The sequence below is a fragment of the Talpa occidentalis genome, unplaced genomic scaffold (genome assembly GCF_014898055.3).
Source record: "Talpa occidentalis isolate TD23 unplaced genomic scaffold, MPIMG_talOcc4v2.1, whole genome shotgun sequence".
NCBI lineage: Eukaryota > Metazoa > Chordata > Mammalia > Eulipotyphla > Talpidae > Talpa > Talpa occidentalis.
This window is the reverse complement of record NW_026555331.1, coordinates 53,380,387-53,404,655: the sequence shown is the minus strand read 5'-3', so window position 1 is coordinate 53,404,655 and position 24,269 is coordinate 53,380,387. Positions and strand designations below refer to the sequence as shown.

Here is a 24,269-nt window from a genome sequence, read left to right as displayed (position 1 = left end):
AAAAGTATTTTAGAAAGTCTATTTTTAATACATAAAGATTTCCATTATCACAAATTTTTATAGGTTTTCTAAATTTGGTAATATGGTGAAAATATACAAGTTTACTAATGGACTCTATTCTCTAAACTGATGCCAATGCAAATGGAAAAATTAAAATCTCAAAAATTATATATAATGTTTATAATCCCTTTCAAATGCTCTTTCCCCTTTAACCTGACTTTCATTCAGGGTAATTGACTCAATTGGGAATATACAAAATACCTAAAGGATGACATATATATTCATGAACCATGAAATAAAAATTTTTAAAAAGATGTATTTATGCATACAAGAACTGATGTCTAGGCCAGAGCTGCGGGGAGGAGGGGATGGTGAGAGGATTCACCAGGTACAGAATGGGGAGCAGACAGGAGCATGTACTGAAATACACTGCTAAGGGGAGCAGCTGGGAAGACAGAAGAGGTCTGCTGCGCCATATGGGTTAGCTGCCTGGCCAGGGATGGAACTCATGCTGCAGTGACTGGTGACAGCTTGATAGCACTGAGACTTTAACCCCTGCACCACCAGGGAGGCCTGATATCATAAATTTTTGTTAACTACAAAACTAATTTTTCAGATAGAAAAATAGTAATAATATTAAAGAAATACAATTTCTTCAGATTTTCTGAAAAGCTAAGATCAAATTAATACAAAATGCTTTGAAGTGCCCCCCCCAGTGAAAAATCAGAGGTCATTTAAAAATCTATAAGAGGACGTGAAACGTGCTTGACATCATTAGTCGTTAAATCCATGAGATACTGCTACAAACCCTCCTAAGGTATCTATTATTTCAAAAAAAAGTGTTGATCTGGATGTGAAATTGGAACCTTCACACTTTGCTGGTGGGAAAGTAAGATGGTATAGTCTCTTTGGAAAATTGTTTAGCTATTCCTTAACATTAAAAGAGTTACCATGTCATCCATAAATTCCACTCATAGGTATATCCCCAAGAGAATAAAAATCTACATCTGAACAAAAATGAATGTGTTAACAGCACTGCTCACAACACCAAAAGTGGAAACAATGCAAATGTCTTGCAAGTGATGTGATAAATATGATGTGATAGTCAGGAGATGAAATACAATTTAACAATGAAAAAGGAACAAAATGCTGATACATGCTGCTGGATGAACCTTAAAAACATGAAGTAGACAAAACCAGACAAAAGGCTACATGTTATATAGTTCCATTTGGGACAATTCTGTACAGATAGAAGCAATAGTTGCCAGTGAATTGGGGTAGAGGAGGGAGGGGGAGAAATACAAAGTGACCTCTAGTGGGATAGGAGTTTTCTCATTCTAAAATTCATTTTGGTGACAGTTGTACAACTTTTGAATATACTAAATATTACTGAATTATACCTTTAAAATAAATAACCAGTGTCATGAATTATATCTCAAGAAAGTGGTTTATAAATATATTAAAATCTTTTCCCACCATGTGACTCAAGGGCATTTTACTTAAAAGAGCACTGACACTCGATACTAAAGAGAAAAGCATGGAGCCAATTAAAAGCCTAGTAGTTCAAATTGGAGTTCCAGTAAAAGATGTTTTCAAAAACCCATTAGTAGTTCAGACAAACCTTTAAAAGCACTGTGTTATCACTGTAATCTGGGTTCGTGGGCTTTATAACTTGGTGGTTAGAATCTGAAGGCAAATCACAGGTTCAGTCTGTCAAAACAATAAAATTCACACAAAGTAAGACAATGCCCACCACCATGGCAGTCCTGGCTATCTCTCTCAAAGAAATGGTTTTTAATCACAATGTATTCTGATACAGCATGAATAACTTATTATATATTTACTATGTCCTATTAAAAAAAAAAACAGAAAGGTCTTCCTTCCATGAACCAATAATACCTTATTTTATTTTACACAACAGGAAATCACTGAGGATTTGTAAATGGAAGATTACAGGAGACAGCATCCTAACTCTTCATTAAATAGCCTATCTAACCCTATAATGTTCTACTCTTTGCTTTTGACCCTTTAACTCTTCTTAGACAAATGTAGGTTTGTGTTCTTAAAAGAACATAATTGTTTCAGGAAAGCACTTCTTTCATCAGGGGATATGGAAGGTCAATTGATGGCTCTCCATTACAGCAGCTATTTCCAATTTTCTCTGGGTGGAAAAGAGGCTGAAGAGGCCCCACTTGGTGAACACCTTTCTTATCCTTACAGTCCCACTGAGCATCATGGTTGTCATTAATTTATTAGTAGTATTCATAAAATACTGATTTTTTTATTTCTGTCAATCAGATTTTCCTTAATCGTGGAAGGAATAGAACAATGTCACCAACACCATGTGTGTTTCAGGCTGTCATCCCCAACATGGTTCATTTCCGGACAATACCTATGTCTAGTCCCTGAAGTTCTGTATGAAGTAAGCTCTAGCCTACATTATAGACATTACCAAATGTAGATACCCAGAGGTCAAGGTTCTGAATCCTAGAGTTATTAAACTTGGTGTCTTCATCCATTCAGGCTGCTATAGCAAAATATCACCATCTGGGCTAGCTATAAACAACATAAATTTATTGCTTATAGTCCTGGAGTCAGGGAAGATTAAGATACCTGGATGGTCACTTTCTGGTAAGGGCCCTCTTTCATGTTCACAGATGGTGACTTTTCTCTGTGTCCTCCCATGGCGAAAGGGGCTAGGGATTATAAAAGGGCACAATATATAAGGGCATAATTCCCATTCATGATAGCTCCATCCTCATGACTTAAGCACTTCCCAAGGCCCTGCCTCTTAATACCATCATCTTTGGGGCTTAGAATTTTGGAAAATAAAAACATTCAAACTAAAATACTAGCAAAGTAGCAAATTTTACCAGCTGTTGCTTCTACAAGATCCAGTTCTGTCTTAATATGTGACATTTTGCTACTGCATCAGTTTTCACCCCCAAATTTTGACCCTAACTTCATTTTGTAGGAGTCGAAATTCAGACTATTCTCCTACTAGACCTAAGTTGGGGATAAAGAAGAAGAATCAGTTAACAGAAAAGAACCCTCTAGCATTTATCCCTACCCCAGCCCGCAGCCTTAGCTGACACAGACCCTCAGTCATCGAGACACCAGGTTTTCCACAAGAACATAGTTATGCACTTTTTGAGCCCCTTTTCTGTTTCTCCTACTAGTCTTGTCTCTGCATCTTCTCCTCCTTGTTCTCTTTTTTCTCTATTACCATCCTCATACCATTTTTTCTTCCACTAAGGCCTATGTTGATCATGGTAAGTCCCTTTTTGAAAGATCACAGTAATGGACTGATGAGGATACTCTATTAGCAGGATAACTGAGTGAGGTCATTATGTGTCACAGTTCTGAAGACATCAATAAACCATTAACAATGCTTTCCCTTAACTCCATTTGGGAAATTCTTCCCAAACTATTTGTGATGTCCAAATCATAGCTAGAGTTCCCAGAATTTGTGTAGAGTAGAGGAAATAGTACTGAAAAAATTAGAACTCAAATAGGAGTTGACATAAATATTAGTCATCATTGCAAGGTTAGTAACATTTTCTGCTCCCAGAATCAGATGGATAGCAATTAATAGGTATTAATGACTATTGGGCTTCTCTTTCCATCCTGGCTTCATTCATTTTGACCTCAGTAGATAAATAAATTCTTTGGGGACTTAAAAAATGTTAATGTCTAGACTCCTCCCTTAGCAAATATTATGAAATTGGTCTGAGGTGTGGTCTGGCACTGAGATTTCCTTAAGCACCCAGTGATTCCAATGTACAAACAAAGCTGAAATCCACTGGTTTCACTCCATGAATTGTATATGACATTGTTATCCTAGGGTAAGTGAACAAAAATTTAACTTGAATCATAAAAACAAAGAGTCAATGACCCTGACCCAGATTTGAACTACTTTACAGATTTAGCAACCCCTGAGGGGAAGCTGAGTCCCTTTGATGAATGATCCTCATTACTTCCAAAATATATACCCTTAATCTTTTTCCTAAATTTCCCCCAAAGAGACCCACAGCCTTTTCCCAAGGTACCTATACATTGGGGGAAAGGAAATAACTAGACCTCTCAGGAACCAACTACACCCTTGATTCTGAATTAACACTAATGCCAGGAGACCCAAAACACCACAGTTGTCCTTCAATCTTAGTGGGGCTTATTGAGATCAGATGACCAATGGAGTTTTAGCTTGAGTTCTTTTCACAGTGGATCCAGTAGGTCCAGTGGTCTCCAAGCCTATTCTGTGGTTCTTTCCCCGGTTCCAGAATGCAAATTAGAACATACATGCTTCGCAACAGTCAGAATGCCCACACGGGTTTCCTAACCAATGTAATCTAACCCACTAAGTTGGGCATGTATAGCAAGACTCCATCATCAAATGGAAGTGGTGTATATGTGATCAAATCCAAGAAGACCCTGAAGGCACAAGTATCCCAAATGTTCATGCTCTCAATCCTGCTATGCTGCCTTCTTTCTCCCAGCCTGGACTCATGGCATCGTGTGGAAATCCTACAATCAGATAATGGAGGAAAGTAAGACTTGGGCTTGGTATATCATTGGTTCTGCACAGTATGCAGGAACCATCCCGAAGTTGCCAGCCTCAGCACTATAATCCCTCTTTGGCGCATTCCTGAAAAAAACAGTATTGAAAGGAAATCCCCCCACTGGACAAAAAGTGGGCAGTATACCTGTGTATCTACTTAGTTTGGAAGGAGAATTGGCCAGACATGTAATTATATAACAGTTGATGGACCATAACCAGTGATTGGGCTCAATTGTCAGTGACTTGGAAGGAACTTGATTTAAAAACTGGTGACATGGAAATCTGGGGAAGAAGCATGTGAACAGATCTTTCTGAATGCGCAAAAATTATGAGGCTATTTGTTTTTTTTTTTTTGTTTGTTTGTTTTTTTTTAAATTTTTTTTTTAATTTTTTTTTTTTTTTTTTTTTTTTTATAGAGGCATGCTTTATTTATTTGTTTGCTGGTTTGTTTGTTTTGTTTATACATGCACTGGGTACAGTCAGAAGCGCGGGAGGGTGAGAGAATTCACCAGAGCCAGAGCGGGGAGCAGAGCAGGCAGAAGGACCGAAGTACACTGCTGAGGGGAGCAGCGGGCGGCAGGAGAAGTCTGCACGCCATGTGGGACCCTCCTCCGGTGGCCGGGGAGCAGCCGGGGATCGAACCGGCGGCGCAGAGGCCGCGGGCAGCTTCGCAACCCAGCGCTCAACCGCTGCGCCACCGGGGAGGCCCTATGAGGCTATTTGTACCCAAGTTGAATGCTCACTAAAGGTGACCTCAACAGAGGAGGGTTTTAATAAGTAGATAGTAGGACCCACCTATAGATAACAGTCAACCTGTTTTCCTAGCCACCTTTGTCATCCAAGAGCCCCTGAACAAAGAGACCATCATGGCAGGAAGAGGCTATGCTTGGGCTCAGCAGCACGAATTTCCACTCACCAAGGCCAACCTGGGCAGGATCAATGCCAACTTCCCAATTTTTCTGGCAAAAATCAACATATTCCCAGTCAAGTTGACAAATAATATTAACCATCACAGTGTTCTTTAGTCTCCTATTCCACAGATTCAAAATCAGCCAGATTCATTAAGTGAAGACCCACCATGTATTTGAGGCATGCCCACCCTCACAAGTTTGACTTTGTTACTCAAGCACCCTCAGATTATGGAAAATCTCAATCTACCTCTTAGAAACCCTTAGCCACTTTCCCCCAGACACACATGCATATCTGAAGGCATTTGGGACTGTTTCTAATCTGTCACAGCCCCACATGACTGGTAAAGGCTGATACCCTTCTACTTCCCCTTAGGAGCATTCTTCTGCACAGGCCAAGCCCAGTGTTAATGTGAACCTAGAATTAACAAATGCTTTCCGGAAAGAAAGTGCCTGGCTATCTTCAGATAATTGTAGGACTCTCTTTATCAGGAATGCCAATCCATCTCTTACTTGATGCTTCAGTGGTATGCTGCCTTTAAAGCTATTTATAATATTTATTTGATACCTTTAGTTGTTGAAGGAAAGATGTTGGACTGCAATAAACTACCAAAAGCAGAAGTTTAGAGTGATCTTTTTTGATCTCTTGAATGAACACATCACTCTCTTACTTAAATCCTTTAATGACTTCTCGCTGCCTAAAGATAAAATCCAGAATCTTTACAATATCTTGTTAGAGCTCATATTAAGATTCTTTATGAATGTGCCACTTTTTCTCACACGTCTGAACCGTTGCATCACTGATTGCTCTTTCTGGAATGTACTTCCTTCATACATTTCATTGTATGGGACTTAGTCATATGCATTTGGCTAGCTTCAAGGGAGGCCAAAATACATGGGTCACATTGTTACCTGCAAACAAGTCAGGTTTCTTTTACTTTGGAGTAGAATAGGTCTTTGGAGTTGATGCCATTATGGATTCTAAAGGAGCATAAGCTTTTACAGACTGATGTATAGACTGATATTTTCTAAAAACCTAGCATTAAAACTAGTTTTATGGGGGCCTCCCTGGTGGTACAAGGGGTTAAGACGCAGCCTGTAAGGCTATCCGCAGCCTCTGCAGCACGAGTTCAATCCCTGGTTCCAAGGAGCTACCCACATGGCGCAGCAGACCTCTCCTGACTCACCCGCTGCTCCCCTCAGCAGTATATTTCAGTCAGTGCCTGTTCTGTTCCCCACTCTCTCTCTGGTGAATCCTCTCACACCCCCCCCATACCTCTGGCCTGTAACCCGGTTCTTGCATGCATAAATAAACAAATCTTTAAAAAAATAAAACTAGTTTTATGAATAACAGATATAATCTATATTAATATTATTGATATATGCTAATATTATTATATATCCTGGACAATATAAGACATCTAATTCTCTGCATTGTCCAGTCAAATCTCCTTCCTGTTTTAATCAGGGATCTGTTTCAGAGAACAGAAGCTACTCTAGCTAGCTACTTTATTAAAGGTTTACTGAAAGGTCAGTAAATTATTATTAAATGACTTATGGAATTGTCAGAAAGGCTGAAGAAACAAAGGTCTTGGTAGACAGATTTGCCTCAGAATTATGCTACAAAGGGAAAACTGTCCTTTATGATCAAGAAGTCACCTGTAAAGTTCTAGAATCATACCACTATTGCCATAATCAGAAAGCTGCCAAAATAAATCTGTCAGTCCCATAGTGTCAGTTAAGAGGAAATTATAGGGCAATGGAATATAGACATTGTCTTCCTTCCAGTTTAATAAGAATATCTGAACATCTGATTGACAAACAAAAGTTGAATTAGGAATCCCAATCAAAGGGATCTTGAAATGAGATTGGAGTGTATGAAATGAGAAATCCTATGTGAATGACATACCTTTTATATCTGTTACAAAAGAATCCTCTTTATGTGAAGAACTAGAACAAGATAATATGGAAAATGATCAGAGATCATTTTAACAAGCACAGTCTGCTCCTTTCTTTGATCATCTTTGTGGAAATAGTAATAAAGTGGCAAAGTATTTTGAGTTTTATTTTTGCTTCTGCATACCTCATCCCACAGTGCTAATAGTAATAAAAGAGCTGAAAGGAAGACAGCTGTCAGGAAGAAAAACAAAATGCTTAGATCATTTGCTTACTGGGTAATCAAGCAAGGAAAACCTGAACGGTGACTGAATGTTCTCACACAGTGATGTTTACACCAATAACACAACATTTTAGAATACAGAAAAATACATACATGGAAAGATAAAATTTGAGACTTTTTAGTAAAACAGTTCAAAATACACTTTAAATAGACTTTTTAAAGCAAGAGAAAAAAAGTGAGGGGAAAAGGGCCATTAAGGAATATTTGAGTCTGAATGACAGTGTTTGATTGTAAATGTTTGCAGTGGAAATAATTTGAGTCTCAACCCAAAGAGTATCAACCAGATGGAATCTTGTGTGTGCTTTTCTATGAACCTTCACTGATCATTTTAACCAGACTTTATTTTTCTATTTTATTTGATTTTTTTTAATTTAAGTAACATTGGTTTACAACATTTTATATTATTTAGAGGTATGGGCTCTCCCCATTTAAGTGTTATTTCCACACCACACCCACCACCAAAATAGCCATAGTCTACCACAGGCCATTTTGCATGGAACCCACTTTGTTCTCCCCCTACTTATCCTTCTGGTAGCCTCCATTCTACAGTCAGATTTCTCGAGTTTGTTATTGGTTTGTTTTCATCTGATCCTTAGTCTTATTCCATATTCCACATATAGGTGACACCATCTGGTAATTGTCTCTCCTTCTGAATTATTTCACTTAGCATAATCTCCTCCAGTTCCATCCATGTTGTTTCAAATGGAACAGTTTATCTGGTTTTCATAGCTGAGTAGTATTCCAAAATGCATATATATTACATCTTCCTGATCCACTCATTTGTCTTTGGGCACTTAGGTCATTTCCCTGGCTTGGATAAATGATATGTTGAATATGTTGATTATATGACCTGTTGCAATAGTTTTTCTGCTATTCCTTAAATACATGAAGATACTATCATAATCACCAATTCATTTTAAAGTGCTACCAGACTCATTCATATTAGTTTTAGCAATATTTATATTCTCAGTCAATGAATATTGAAAGTATAATAACTATGATATGAAAATACAGAAAATATTTTCCATGTTAAATGGAGCCTCCTGCTCAAAGAATTTCAAGTGTCATTTCTACCCATCTCTTCTGCATAATGTTGAAAATAAGGATTCAGGCAACAACCCTAGAAAGACAAAGGATTTTTCAGAATTACAGTTTCTAATAAGAAGATTGCTTAACCATACATAATATCAATAATATTCACCAATGGAAAACAAGAGTAATTTTATAACATATACCACATTATAATGTAACAATCCAATTGCTTTGTGTGTGTGTGTGTGCGCGCGGCACATTGGTGTATTTGTTGCCGAGGGCAATGTTGTGTTTTTGAACAGATCTTTGACCTAACAATATATAATGTGATGGTGAAATGACTGGGTCACATTAATCAGTCTGATCACCACTCCCAATCCTGAGTCAATTTAGTCTTCATAGAAAATACTCATTAAAAAAAATTACTATTAAAACAAGCCCAAGTTCCAGATAGTTTTATTTTTCCCACACTTGCATGACAAAGAATAATTTAGCTAATCTTTTTTTCTAATATTCCTGGCTTATTTCTTAAACAGAAGGATTCCTGTTTCAAGAAAATCTATAAATGTCCACTTTTCTTTCAAAAACCTGGTTGACCTCTAATATGATTTCAATTTCACAGGGGGCTGTGGGGGGAGTGGGCAGTGGGAATTGCGTAAAAATTATTGGTTCACTGCCATTATAATGAAAGCCATGTGTCCAGGGAAATTTACAGCCATAAATCTCTCAGTGCATATAACTTCTAATTAAAACCTCATAAAAATCGTTTCCAAATAATGAACATAATTTTGAGATCTAGATTAATTTTATTATTTCAGAAATTGAAGTGAGAAATGTGTGTCTGGGCATGCATTCTTACAGTACTGTCATTGGGATACCGGAAGAAAATACCATGGCTGTCATCTCTAAAAAATAAATGCAGGAGGAGGGAGCTACTTGGCTTTAAAAATAGTATTTACTGAGTGGAATTAACATCCAGTAGTTCTCAGTTATCTTATTTGGTTAGGAAGGCACAGAATTTAGAAAACTGGTCTCTCCAGGAAAAGAACATGTAAGCCCTAGATAGAATCCAAACTATTTTGAATAAAAATTACCTGAGTTCTGCCTTGAAAACAACTCACAGTATGTGCTGTTTTGTTGGAATGTGTGTGTTGATGAAGCCATGATCCTATTCTTTGGATCTGAACATCTCATGCAGCCCATTTTTGCCTCTTGGGAACTTCTTCTGGCCATTCCAATTTCATTAGCAAGTTCCAAGACAAGTGTTTTCCCAGAGGAAGACAGATTGCATGGAAGGGCGTATATAATAAAGGATCAATGATTCCAGCTGAAGCCAAATTTCAAAATCATTCCATGAATGATGAACAAAATATTTCTTTTCAGTTCATAGAGGACAATAATTTGGTCCTTAAAATTGTATGTTAACTGCCTTCTTTATTGAGAATTGTTTCTTTTCTCAGTTGGACAATATCGATAACAATAATAAACATGTTTAAACTATTAGTTTAAATGCAGCACTTACTCTGCCCTAAGGAGGCCTCTTTGAACTCCTTTCCCTTCTGAACATCACAGCTAACCAACAAGCATAAACCTCTATTAAATTTCAGTAAGTCTTATGGGTTTAGTACTTGCCTCTTAACATGAGGTTAATTCATCAACTATGAATATACTCTAATGATAGTTGATAGAAATTATAAATGTTGCTTTTATTGCTGCAAAATAACATTTAACCATAGGTAATACAGGTGATAAACTTCCAGCACCAGCTCAACTAGAAAACACATGCAACCATCTCTGTGCCAACTCAAATAGAGTTTTATTGAATGCACCTGATTTTAAGCTCCCTTTCAGGATTCCCTTTTAATAGTTTAATATGAACCAGTTATAACTTAACTTGTGCATATGTGCTTAAAATTTACAAAGCTACATCAGACAAGCTTATCAGTTTATAGAAACTCATCAGAAGCAGCATAACATGGATTTAATGTTTAAAAAATAAAGACCCTATTTTTAAATTAACCTGGTCCTTTGTTGTAAATTATTTTCACAATCTGCTTAGAACATCTAAGGCCCGGCCTATCAAAGGTTTCCCAAGACCCTTAATTCAGCCTTAATTCAGGCCTGGCCTTTATGTTAAAGAGCTCAAGCTGCTGACTGCCACAAGGACCCTGGGATTATGACTGAAGGAGAGTACCTAAGTGATCATTCTTCACAAACATCTGCAGCCATTGAGTTGGCGACCTGCTTGCAGGGCCGGGAAGCGGGCCATTATGGCCTGGCCTTCTGTGTCCTCTCTCAGCTGCAAGCGCACACAAGTGCCAGGTGCAGAAGCCCTGCTCGAGAGGAGACTATAGACAAGGGTAATGGTCACAGCGATTACGAACTGATAATTATTCCCTCCCTATTTCCTCGTTTCAACCAACTGGTTGCTTCACTGGTTATTTTCTCTTTATTGCTGAAAACGGTATTCTATGGATTCGGGCTGATTATATCTTTCTTTCTAGCAAGACTTTTATTTCAAAATTATATAGCATGTAATTTGATAGATTGTACCTATTAGCCACAAATCTGGAGAAATCACTCTATTCAGTATTTCACAGTGGAAGGTCGCAGGGTTAATGCAAAATATTATACTCCCGATACTCCTTTTCTTTTTAACTATAACTCCATATGTGGTCCACTTGATTTTTTCTTTAGCCTGTTTGTATTGGTTGAGCAAATTCTCTATTTATATTTGCAGTACATTCCTCATTTTCATGACATAGACTTAAGCTGTATTTATTTCTGTGCACCTACTAGAGCACACCACTGTGCTTGCATTCACAAATGTGGCACAAATTTTATATGATACAATAAAATAAGAGTTTTTATAATAGTGCACTATATGACCAAACACTAATTAAAAACAGGATGGAGCTTTTATTTCCCCCATTAGAGATTTGAGGCCCAAAGTGTTTCAGTAGAACAATGGTTTTCATTGCTATGCAGCATAGTTATTAAAGGTTGTCTGAACACAAGCATTTAAGTGAATATTGTACAAGTAATAGGGCTACTCAGTGATGTTAACCTAAGTAACTATCTGCCAAAGTTAAGAACTATAAAAGAAATTTGGGATTGGGTATTTAAAAATTACATAATTGAAACAATGTAAAATGGGCACAGTGCTCTCATACAAGTGAATAGAAACACTTTTATCCAGAATCTCAAAATGATCAACTTGCCAAGTTTTCATTGCTACAGGAAAATTGAAATCTTACAGATAAGCTCAACCAATTTTAGTGACATCTTAAACAGAGATTTAGCATTTCTGGGAATTTTTTCCCCATGAGAGGGGAAAAATTGTTCTCAATATTTTTGTTATTTTACTCAAAAGTTTAAAAAAAATAAACCTAGTGAGAATATTAAAATCATGCAAATGGTCAGCACATTTTCTAGATCAAAGTTAATGTTAATGCTGCTTCCTTATGAGTAGTACTTAGATTAGATAGAAATTGGTTTGTTCACAAAACTATCATATTTATTATATTGAATTTTAAAATAAACTTAACCAGGAAATGTAAGAGTTACTACTTTAATTTCTTTTTTTTTTTTCAATAAATGGGAGCTCATACTGTTGAACTTTATGGAATCCAATACTTCTTTCTTACTTAACTTTTTCTAGAATATGAGAAGCAAACCAGGAGTACAAAGGAAAAGAATATTTTTCAACATACCCTACTGTGCCAAATGGATCCTAAAAGTCCTTTTTTTAGAAATAGATTTGAGAGAAAAGGGAAGAGATACAAACTGCATCAATTATTACTATTACATATGAAATATTATGTAGTACTCTGCATTGGAATTGACTACTCACATGACAATATTTTGAAATCTTTTTCTCTCTTGCAGTGTGGAAATGTTTCCATATGTTACAAGTTGGTTTCACCATTTCACTGAGGGAAATAAATAAAACAAATGAATCCTGTGGCCAACATGAACATAAACATCAAGTTACAAACCACAGGTACAGACCCAGCACCTGAATTAACTGTCCCCCACGCTCCAGTTCCACCACACTATGTTGGCTAAGACTTGCTTGTGAATTTTCCATGCAACACCAGAGTTAGGGATTCCACTAGGATTTAAATGCAAGTTGTATAAACACCTAGTACTGAATCTAATACATACACTGTGGATGTCTGAATCATATGCAGTATCTACTATGATTTAGTATCTACTGTGATTTAGGTGTTTTCACACACCTATTCATTCATCTAAGGTTGAAAGTAATATAAAAATTTGTCAAAGGCACTTTTTTCTTTTTAAATGAAAAACAGTACATTTGCCAAATATCATGTAGGTCATCAGGCCAGGAGTAGCCAGTTCCAGTTTAGTTTGATATTTTCTCACATTCTTCTGTCGTGGTCATTTTCAGAAACAAAGCAATACATTTTTTTACATTCTAATTTCTCCAAGACTGGAGAAATACCATATTTCTGGCTTACCATATTTCTGGCTCTCCAGCATCTTAATGTCTGTGAGTACACTGAATTCATGTAGCTTCCTTTTACAAGGCAACGGATGGGTCTCCTCCAGCAGGAACACTTCAGCTCTGGGTATGGGGACCTTGCTGCAGTGCTAATAGTGCTAATCTTCACTGCATATACCATTTCATTATATGAAGACATAGATTATGTGATGAAAGCAGCTTCCTCACGCATTCCTTTGGGCATTGTTTTTTTCTTTTACAAGCTCTTCTTCTCTCATTGTGAGCCAAACAAGATAATAACATTGAATCCACTCATTTTGGAAGAGTTTAAACAACAGATAGTCAGTTGCCCTAGTACACCCAAGTGCCTGACATGCAGTTCTGTAACCAAGCAAATGACAGTACACCAGGCCAGGCCGACTGAGCCTTACACTCGGTATCATCTAATTAGACTGAACAAACAAAGTACACTTTGCTACCCACAAAAAATCCACACCATCATAGCTAGAGAGTTAGCTTCAACACACTTTTTTGTGTGCCATTTGTCACATTGTGAGAAATGATGTTTGTTTGCTGCTATGTCTCACCTGGGGGATGCCAAAGGTGGTGAATGCTAAACCCTTTAAAATATGGAAAAGTGTCAGAGGGAAAGTTTATTTTCACTTGTTTGTTGTGAACATTACCTGGTCAGGAATGTTAATAATAAGGAAGGATTTCCCAAAATATTTTGATAAAATGCCAAATATAAGAGAGATAAAGATATTCAGAATATATACTGTGGCTGTGGATTTGAGTTTACTGGTCCTCAAAGGGACAGTGTTAAGTGGTAACTCTTCAGTTTAACCTCTCTTAACCTCTTCACCATGTGTGACTTGCAATTTTTTTAGTTATAATGATGTCACAGAGTATTTTCATTCTAAATTTTCTTTTTTTAAAGTTTTATTTATTTTTATGCATACAAGAAATTGGATACAGGCCAGAGGTGCGGGGTACATGAGGATTCACCAGAGACAGTGGAGAACAGAACAGGCACACTGACTGAAATACACTGCTGAGGGGAGTAGCGTGCAAGATAGGAGAGGTCTGCTGTGCCATGTGGGTAGCTCCCTGGCTGGCCGGGGATGGAACTTGTGCTACAGAGTTTGAGGATAGCTTCACAGTGCTGTGCTTAACCCCTTGCACCACCAGGGAGGCCCTCATTCTAAATTTTCAAAACCAGATGCATAATTAAACTATTCTACCATTTCTCTCTACACTAAAAGCACCTATTTGATACCTCTTATTTTTAAAATGAATAATTATTTTTCTTACACTTATGTTAACTTCATGTCTTCGGTTTTACATTTTCCCTGGAAATTCAGTGAGTTCTTCAGAGTCACAAGAATTTAATTTTTCTGAATAAGAATCATAAATAAGATACTTATTTTATAAAAACTTGGATTTTACCCTATAAATTTTAGTAATCAAATTAGAATAAACTTAAAACCTGAGACTTTGATGTTGCAGAAATCTGCACCACTGTCTGGCTAACACACCACTTGTGAAAATATTCCTTCTCCAATTTAAAATACGTGGGTCCTAGAAAGAGCAGCAGTGATCTTACACAAGTCTACCCACCCCCATGGAACACCAAGCCCCAGCTGATTGCCCCAGAAGTGAGCACTTAACCAAAAATGTCCAGATTCCTTTACCAAGTCTTTTGAAATGAATTCAGTATAGACAGTTTGTCTTTAATAATGGAAGCAACACAATGAGAAGTTCAATAGTTATTAATGATCACTTTCCCTGTTCTATAGAGGAACATGATCCACAATTAAAGGGGATGAAACTAACAAAAAAAAAGAGAAAAAAAGATGAGAGTTGGTGTGAAAGACCCCCATCAGCTTTCAAGTCCCCAGTCACAGACCCTCAGTCCAGTCACATCTTCGCCTTTCTTGTGGTTCAGCTCTTCAACATTTCCCACCAGTAAATTCCTCTAACTAACCAAACTAGTTCAGGATGACTTTCTGTCAGTTAATTTAAAATAAACAATTATTACACTTGTGTGAATTCCTAAATAATGGAGATTTTGAAAATATGAAAAGTTTGATTACAGTGGAAATTGAAACTCCTTGACAGTGTTATTTATTTTCACTTACTCAGCACAATAATAAAGGAAAAGGCTGTGAACAAATCCAGAATTTCCAAGGGATCCAAGGAAACCTCAGCTCCAAAATCTTATATTACAAATAATATCAGTCAATTAGCAATTATTTGAGGGTTTTTTTTTTCTATTTTTTCAGCACTGGTAGTGATATAAGAGAATAATATATGTCCCAATGGGTTATATTTTCCTTATTCACTTAATAAGTAGTTACTGCTTTAGTAATTTAGCCAAGACCACAAATGTACTAAATTTAAATTTAAGTCAAGATTTAAATACAGAAGTTATTTCAGGGCCAGTTTGTTATTTTTTAGCCAACTATGCATTATCTCTTTCTGATGTGAATATTTTTCCCTCCACCTAAATATTTTATTTTGACAAATTTTCAACTTAAAGTTGTAAGAATAGGACAATAAATTCCATATGCCATTCATCTAGATTCACCAATTGTGGTACATTTGCCCATTCTAATGGTAGACAGATAGACAGATATATAGATACATAGATGCTAAGTGATATGAAATTAAGTGACAGATAGCATGACCCTTCAGCCCAAGATACTTCAGCATGTAACTTGAAAGAATCTAGGCTAAACAGATTTGCTGCACCTGCTTTGCCTTTCTTTGAATTAACACTTTGAAACGTCAAAGTGAGTTGTCTTTAAAGTATCTCACAATCTCGATCTGTCTGATCATTTCCTCATGATGGACACAGATTATACTTTCTTGACAAGAATTCAGCTTAGGTGATACTGAATGCTTTCCCATACATTGCATCAGGAGGATAGAAATCCTTTTATTTTTAAGATCATTTATCACTGCTTTTCATTTTTATGTTTGAATTTTTCCAAATTTCATCAGCGAAAGCCTTGTTAAATTTGTTTTTCTGTTGTTTTGATATGCCCTCTTTACTTTTGGAGTACTTTCTTTTGCAAGCACAAAATATTTTAGCTCACCTTCCACCTCCCTATCCCAGACCTGGAATCAGCCATATTCCCTTGGAGCCTGGGTCCATTTACTGGGGAATGGTATTAGAGACTGAATGGAGGTGATAGCTCATTACCTCTGGGTTGTCATTGCTTTAGTCTTTTTCAATGCACCGAACTGTGAAATACATTTTATAGCCTCCCAGAAACTTGGACCTCTATAATGTCAACATTATATACTTATTTGCTCTATTCTACAATACTTATCAATCAGCTAGCAATTTCAATGCCAAGAATAAAACTGACCACATATCTGAGAAATTCAGTGAGAGGAGAGGAGCTACCAGGGGAGGGAGAACACAGTGAAATATGGTGGAGGACCACGGGTGCTTTTGTGGAGGGAGAGCTATGTGACTATGCCTGAGGGGGGAAATCTTACACTGTCAAAACACTAACAAGGCTGTAAAACAATTGTACTTGAATTTAAAAAAGAAAATAAATGCATTTTCTGTTTCTTAAAAAAAAAAACAAAACTGGGCCTCCCTGGTGGCTCAGGGGTTATAGTCTCAGCACTATCAAGCTATCGCCAGCTACTGCAACACGATAGTTAGATCCCCAGCCAGGAAATTGGCCCACTTGGCTCAGCAGACCTCTCCTGTTTTACTTGCTGCTCCCCTCAGCAGTGTATTTCAGTAGATCTGCCTGTTCTGCTCCCTACTCTGTCTCTGATGAATTCTCTCACCATCTGCCTCAACACCGCAGTATGCATAAATAAATTAAAAATCTTTAAAAACAAAACTGCTAAGTTCAAGTTTTCCTGGAAGTTCTTGTCTTAGACTACATAGTGCTAACAGTACTGAGCCAGAATACCTTGTTATGTCAGTACTCAGCCAGTACTGAGAACATGGGTGGTCATGTTCTCACTTTGAGTTGTTATCAGGCTTAAATGTCTGTCATAGTTCTTTCACCTCATAAATCCCTCATTCTTGATTTCTTTACTTTCCTCTGTCTTTATTTTGGCTAATTATGTTTCTAGGTAACTTTTTCAGGATGATATTTTCTAGCACCTTGCCATATCTTTGAATTCTTTCTGCAAAGTGTTTATGCCTGAATGAAAATTTCCATATTCTTGCCCGTTTCTTAGTTTTATCCCAAATATATTAAAAATTTGATGCCATTGCTAAGTAGAATTTGATCCCACTGTTTTTCTGATTATAACAACTATGACATTGTATTTCTTTGGAAAAAGTCCATAGTAATTAATCATCTGAGAGTTCAAATATTTTAATTGATATTTTTTGCTTTTGTAAAATATGGAAATTCAGAAACTCTTTTGCTTAAGAACAATGTCTCTTCCCAAAAATTTGTTCATCAATTCAAATGTTTGGTAACCCAAATTGACAGCATATTTGTTGATAGCATCTAAAAGTATGAGAAGAGTTAATGTACTTTTTTGGTCAGTTGTATTAAAGTCAATTACCATATATAGCACTAAGTTTAAATACATGTTATACTTGCAGAAACAAAATAAAATACAAATACTAGTGGTGAACCCTGAAAGGAATGAAAGATAAAATTAGATTAAATTAATTATTTAGTAGTCATTATCATTGTCTATAATAAACATTGATAAACTACTAGGGTAAAGGAGAAAAAAAGCAAATTAACTGCAAGCTAGCAATTTTGCAAACATTACAAGCATATTCTTAACATTGGCTAGAAAGTAAATATAGTTTTCATTCTTTAACTTTAAAATCATCATCAGTTGCTAGTGTAATGTGGGTTTGCATCTTGCTAGATAATATTCAACTTGATGTGGAAAACAAGAAAAATAGAATGAATGACACCCATACAGGATAATTATTAAGCATAATTAAGGAAGCAATTTATGGGAGACAGATGAAATTCACAGGATGTATTAATTTTAGGTAATGAGTACGCAGGAAGCTCAGGAGACACAGGCAGCAAACAAGAGATTTATTAAATATAGAGTAATTTAGCACCTGTAAGACATGTTAGATACATAAATGGAACATATAATGGAATAACTAAAATGACACTTAAAGATAGAAAGGAATGATGATAAGATAGAGTAATAAATCATAGGTCATGTCACTTCTATGCTGACAACTGTCACCTATAAATTATCCATGTGTTGGTAACACCCATCCTGGTCTTATTCTGACCTGACTTTGCTCAAAAATTTGCATTAAAACCCCCAGAACTGTTCAGTAGAGTAACTGTCAGGTCACTGCAGGGATCAGACATATTTACCTGCTTCTCATGGATACAGCAAATTGCCCCTGAGTGAGGTTCCTCTAATAGATTTCTTCACAACCATACCACCAGCCTGGAGGACTTAACATCCAGGGAAAGACAGCGTGGCCTTCTACCCTGCTTGTAACCTACCTGAAGTGTGATAGCCTCTTCCCTTTTTACCCCTTGCTTCTCATCATGTATTTTAAATGATTCCATAAACTACATGACTTGAGCATTTTAATCTAGTCTATGAGCTTTTCTGTTGGGATAGTTTATCTGGCTAATATATTTGGAGGTATTGAGACATAAAAGTAATTTATCATGTGACACCAAACTTTAAAATATTAATGTATTAATTTTTATAATTATTTTCAATCATTTAAAGGCAAAGTCAGGCCTCCCTGGTGGTGCAGGGGTTAAAGACTGTGCTATCAAGCTATTGCCAGCCACTGCAGCATGAGTTCTATCCCTGGCTGGCCAGGGAGCAACCCACATGGTGCAGCAGACCTCTCCTGCCTCGCCCACTTCTCCACTTAGCAGTGTATCTCAGTATATCTGTGTGTTCTGCTCCCCACTCTCTTTGGTGAATCCTCTCACCATCCACACCTCTGGCTTACCCCCAGTTCTTACATGCGTAAATGAATAAATCGTTAAAAAATAAATAAAAGGCAAAGTCTTAAGTTCTAGAAAAATCTAATCATACATTTATAAAATAAACACTTTAGCATAGAAAATAAAAAGTAAATGCTTGAGCAAACATTAATCAGGCAAATACCAGCCAAGGAAAGTACCTTTGTAACATAGATGATAAACTTACATGCCAACAAGTTGATTTCAAGAGTTCACCCATTTTTCAAATCATATATCATGTGTCCTGAATCAGTGAGTAAGAAAGGAATGGAATCACACTGAATGTGTGAGTTACTACATACATTCTGCCACTCATCTTTTGTAGACAGTGGTCAGCAGCAAGCAAATCTTCCCAATGCCAGGAATGCCTGATTTCACAATGTCTCCTCTATTACACTGGAAAATCACATGTGAGCCAAGTGAATTTTAAAAGAATCAGAGAGGGCCTCCCTGGTGGTGCAAGGGGTGAAGACGCCAGTGGAACTAAGGCAAGAACTAGGATGGAGAGAAAGGTCGTTTAGGTTGCAGAGTTGATGAAATGAGATTGTCTTTCCCCTGAGGGAAACAGGGCTTGGAGGGGACCCCCGGGCACAGACTGAATAGCAATGAAATGGGAGATGGGCCTCTCTCACTGGATGCTAAGTCATAGACCCTGACCTTTTACCTGCATTTCATCTTCCTATATCTGTAAACAACAGACTTACTGGGCAACTGACTGCTGCAAATCAAGACGAGATTGTATAGAGAGTTCAGGAAGAAGATAGTGAGGCACCCTGCTCTCAGATGGGTTCCATGACTCCATGGAAAAGAACAGATGGGGGAAGACGCAGGACATTAGCAGAGGCTTCAAGCAACAAGCAGACCCTGAACTGGTCATAGAAGGTGCCCTGTAGTTCTTAAATAGTAAAAGCCATACTATTAAATCACCTTTTGACATACCTGCTATATTATTTATTTTTATTTTTCAAGGTACGTTTTAATTGTGTGCATATTTCATATCGCTCCTACTCTTTTTTTTTTTTTTTACTAAAGACAGGGTTCTAATCTACCATTTCTCCGATAAGCATCTTAAGTTAGTGTTTTAAATAGATGTATTGAAGAAGTGTTTCTGAATGAATAAGCAGATGAAAGAATAAATACTGTATGAAATAGCCAACACACTTGCCTGAGTCAGTTTATACCAGCAGTGGCCTCACATTCCGAACTTAGAACTTGATACCACAATTACTACTTTTGGTTTTATCTCGTAATCTTAGTACAAAAGTGCAGACTGTAAAGAAAGATTACTATTTCCCAGTGGTAATGATGCCTTCCTAAAGCTTCTCTTGGTTCCATATCTCTACTAAGATACTGCCTTATCTCTCACTACACTGTACTCTCGATTTCTCAAAAAGAGTTTTCTGCATTTTGATGAGGTGGTGACATTTGCTGTGTTTGCAAAGAGTTGCCGTGAAGTAGGGAGTAGGGACCAGATCATACACTCATTTCAGATAAATTAGAGACCTGGGAGACTCCCTGGTAAGAGTGTCAAGTACACTGTTAATATGTTCTCTTATACTCCACTTCTTCACTTACTCTTCTCATTCATTCACAAATGTGGGTCTATCCCTCTCTAATTCTATTGATATTTCCAGCTGAATTTCTACATAATGGACAGCAAATCATTTGTCTTATTATTCCCTCTTCCATATCTCATTATTGTCTTCCTTTGGAACTTGGAAAAACTTTCAAGGGGATATAGTCTTAAAACTGGAAATTATACTTAAAATATTTAAATACTGTCTACCTTGAAGAAGAACAATTCAAGAGTATCCAGTACATATTGAATGAGGCTGTATAGTGAATTAGTGAGGGAAAATTTAAAAACCTGTTTATGTTTTAGGATCTCTTTTGATTTACCATCCAACCAATCATATAACACTAGCTATTGCATAATATTTTTTCATTTCTCTATTATATTTACTTTGAATTTTTTAACTGAACAATAGCTAAATTGATGATTATGATGGTTTTGTATTAATTTATAGCATATATTGTTCAATGTATACCGATAATGGGATATTGAATAAGTACAAGAACTATAAAGAACATATGTTAAAGTGCAGGACATTAATGAACACAACAAAATAATAAAATTATGCACAATCACCCCAATATACTGTTCATCAGATTGGTACAATAACTCATCTAATCAAAATTTTATACCAAGTTATCTCCAGTACTTCAGAAGGATTAAAAAAGAAAAAATATAGTCATTAATATATGTAAATTGACTTTATATCTAAGTTATGTTATATAATTTATATATTAATATTTTATATGTTATCTCAAAAACTTTTTTAAATGTTTTAAATTTATAAAAATAATTTTTTAAATTACTGAGAAATTTCTAAAATTTCATTTTAATGCATAGAAAAAAATTAATCAATTAAAAATTACAACAGAGGGCCTCCCTGGTGGCACAAGGGGTTAAGAAATGCAACCTATGAAGCTATCTGCAGCCACTGCAGCATGAGTTCCATCCCTGGCCAGGGAGCTACCCATATGGCGCACCAGACCTCTCCTGACTCTCCTGCTGCTCCCCTCAGCAGTGTATTTCAGTTGATCTGCCTGTTCTGTTCCCCCCTCTGTCTCTGGTGAATCCTCTCACCCATCCACACCTCTGGCCTGTACCCCAGTTCTTGTATGCAAAAAATAAATAAATCTTTTTTAAAAATTACAATAGAAATTTTAAAGATGTCATAAGGACAGTTTTTTTCTATTTTAGAAGCTGGAATATATCAATGATATTTAAATCTACACATTGATATGTGTTAAATTATCAAACTTCAAGTGGTGTCATGTTTATAATTGACAAATTGTTCCTTTCTTTCATATTTAAATTAAATCAAATACCATGTATCACTTAAAAATGGGGAAATTTCAAAAATTTCTTCTATCTTATGAATATTATTAAATATATTAAATGAAGTCTATACATATAATTTTCATGTGATGATATATTTACCTCACATAGTTCCTTTATAAATGATGCATAAAAGGAGTGAAGTGATTATGAAAATACATAAAGGAGATTATACGTTACAATGAATGGAATATATTAATCAAAAGAGTTGGAAAACTGTTCTAATCTGCTTTAATTATCACCCAGAGTTTGCATGTACACTCCAGATAGATCACTGGAAGAACAAGCACACCTGCTGGGTACATATCACTATCTTGTTTTCTTATCACAGTTTATTTTATCTTGCATACTACTCTATAGTTAAAGTTTTAGTGTGCCCATTCATATCCATGCAAACAAGCAGTGAAATGGTATTTGCAGGTCTCCCCAATTATGTATGTACCGAAGTAAATAAAAGTAACCTCTTGGATTTTTTTAAACATTCAGAAAATCTTTACTCCTAATGCAATAGCCCATCAGTTTATGCTCCAAAAGTTGAAGCCAACAAAGTTAAAGTCAGCCTTGATTGGCATTTAGAATTTTATGTATTTCAAAATGTGCGTAATTTTAATTAAGTCCTAAATCGCTTTAGATGAAAGTACGTAAAGAAAATTATTTTCCTACTATAGAAGCACAGGGATTTAACTTGGCTCCCTGAGGTCTTTACAAATCACTTAATCCCTTTTTCCCAGTTTCTGGTTAAGAATTATGTGCCTACCATATAGAAATGGGATGATCAAATACTCTAACATCTATAATGAGCTTTGAAGTTCAGTAATACGAATGTACTGGTTGGGTAGCAGCACTATTGTTCTCATTGTGTTTCATTACTTTCCTGACCCAGGGTTTCTGTGGATGTGAACCCGCAACAAAGCATTCATGGAGCGCACGTGTTTCAAACTGTCACATTAGCTGCCTGTGTTTACACACAAAATGTCTACTTACTGGCAAATTCGTATAACCTATTATTTATTATTTGATATGTATCAGCTTTTCCATTCCTAAAACTTTTTTCATCAGAGTCACCGTGATCATTTCATGAATACAGTTCAGAATATTCTTCATGGCACAAAGCCTAAGTTGGATAACAAGACATTTCATGGATGTAATTTGGACCAAAAAAAAAAAAAGTAGTTGGATTTTATAACCTGACAAATGAATAAGCCATCAAGAAGGACCAATATTTAAAATATGTGTACATGATGAGATCAAATATTGCCAAATCAATGTAACTTCCTGAAATCCCAGTAAAAATGAGAACCCGAAGACTAGTTCACTGATATCCATACGAAGTACCTTAATAAAATAAGACACATTTCTCTTTTTCTTTCTTCATCAATTTCCATTTCAGAGTGATGTGAAGGCTTATGTTTCAGACTGGAGCCAAGAATCATCTTTGTATTAACTCTACGTGTTTAGAGAATTTTGCCAGACCTTTCTTAGGGCTCACACAGTGTCTTTATCTGCCAAAAAAAAAAAATGCAAATTTCATGAGATGGGTTTGTCACACAAATAAGGACTTATTTAAAAAATTAATCTAGTTAAAATAATATGTTCTCATTGCTATATTACATTGAAATTTTTAAACTAAGAATAACTAAAGTTGTTTTGAGTGAAATATGAAACATGTTTATGAGTAATGATAATACCTATGAATGATATTGAAAAATGAATCCAGTCATATCATTGTAATCTCATTAGTAAATTAATGTATTTGAATAGTGTAGTTTAGAATAATTTTTTGTCTCTTGCTTTGTGCATTTTAGGTGTTCATTATTTCCTAATTGTCAAAAAATGAATGGGCGAATAAACCAATGAATGAATTGCCTTCAAGACAATACAATGAATGGGTGAATGAAATACAATGTTTTAGTATAAAAATGGAATAAATATTGATATTTTAAGAGTAGTTTCAGAAAAGAAAAGACTGTTAGAAAGAGGTCTGGTGAAAAACAGAGGTTGGTGAACACTAGAAAAAAGATGGTTGTTTACTGAGCACCCACTATGTGTGTAGTTTATTATTAAATATTAAAATGGCTGTTTTAATGTACTCAGAACAAAATACACAGCAGGGAGACTTTCTAAAATTGCTGAACTAAAAAATATGCAGCGTTTCCTATAAATATTATACTGTTTATACTTTAAATATGTACTCAGATCTAATTGACAGTTCTGATAGACCTAAACATTCAGTCATTTATCAAAACCAACAAAAACTAGTTT

At 36.0% G+C, this 24,269-nt stretch overlaps 1 long non-coding RNA gene across 1 annotated transcript in view; it reads left to right on the top strand.

The window, feature by feature from the left end:
- LOC119241127 (uncharacterized) overlaps positions 1 to 20,017 on the top strand; it is a 178,359-nt gene extending 158,342 nt beyond the window's left edge. The window contains exons 10-11 of the long non-coding RNA XR_005124250.2: positions 12,566 to 12,680; positions 19,801 to 20,017. This is a non-coding gene — a long non-coding RNA (uncharacterized LOC119241127). The remainder of the gene's footprint in view (positions 1 to 12,565; positions 12,681 to 19,800) is intronic.
- The last annotated feature ends 4,252 nt before the right edge of the window (positions 20,018 to 24,269 follow it).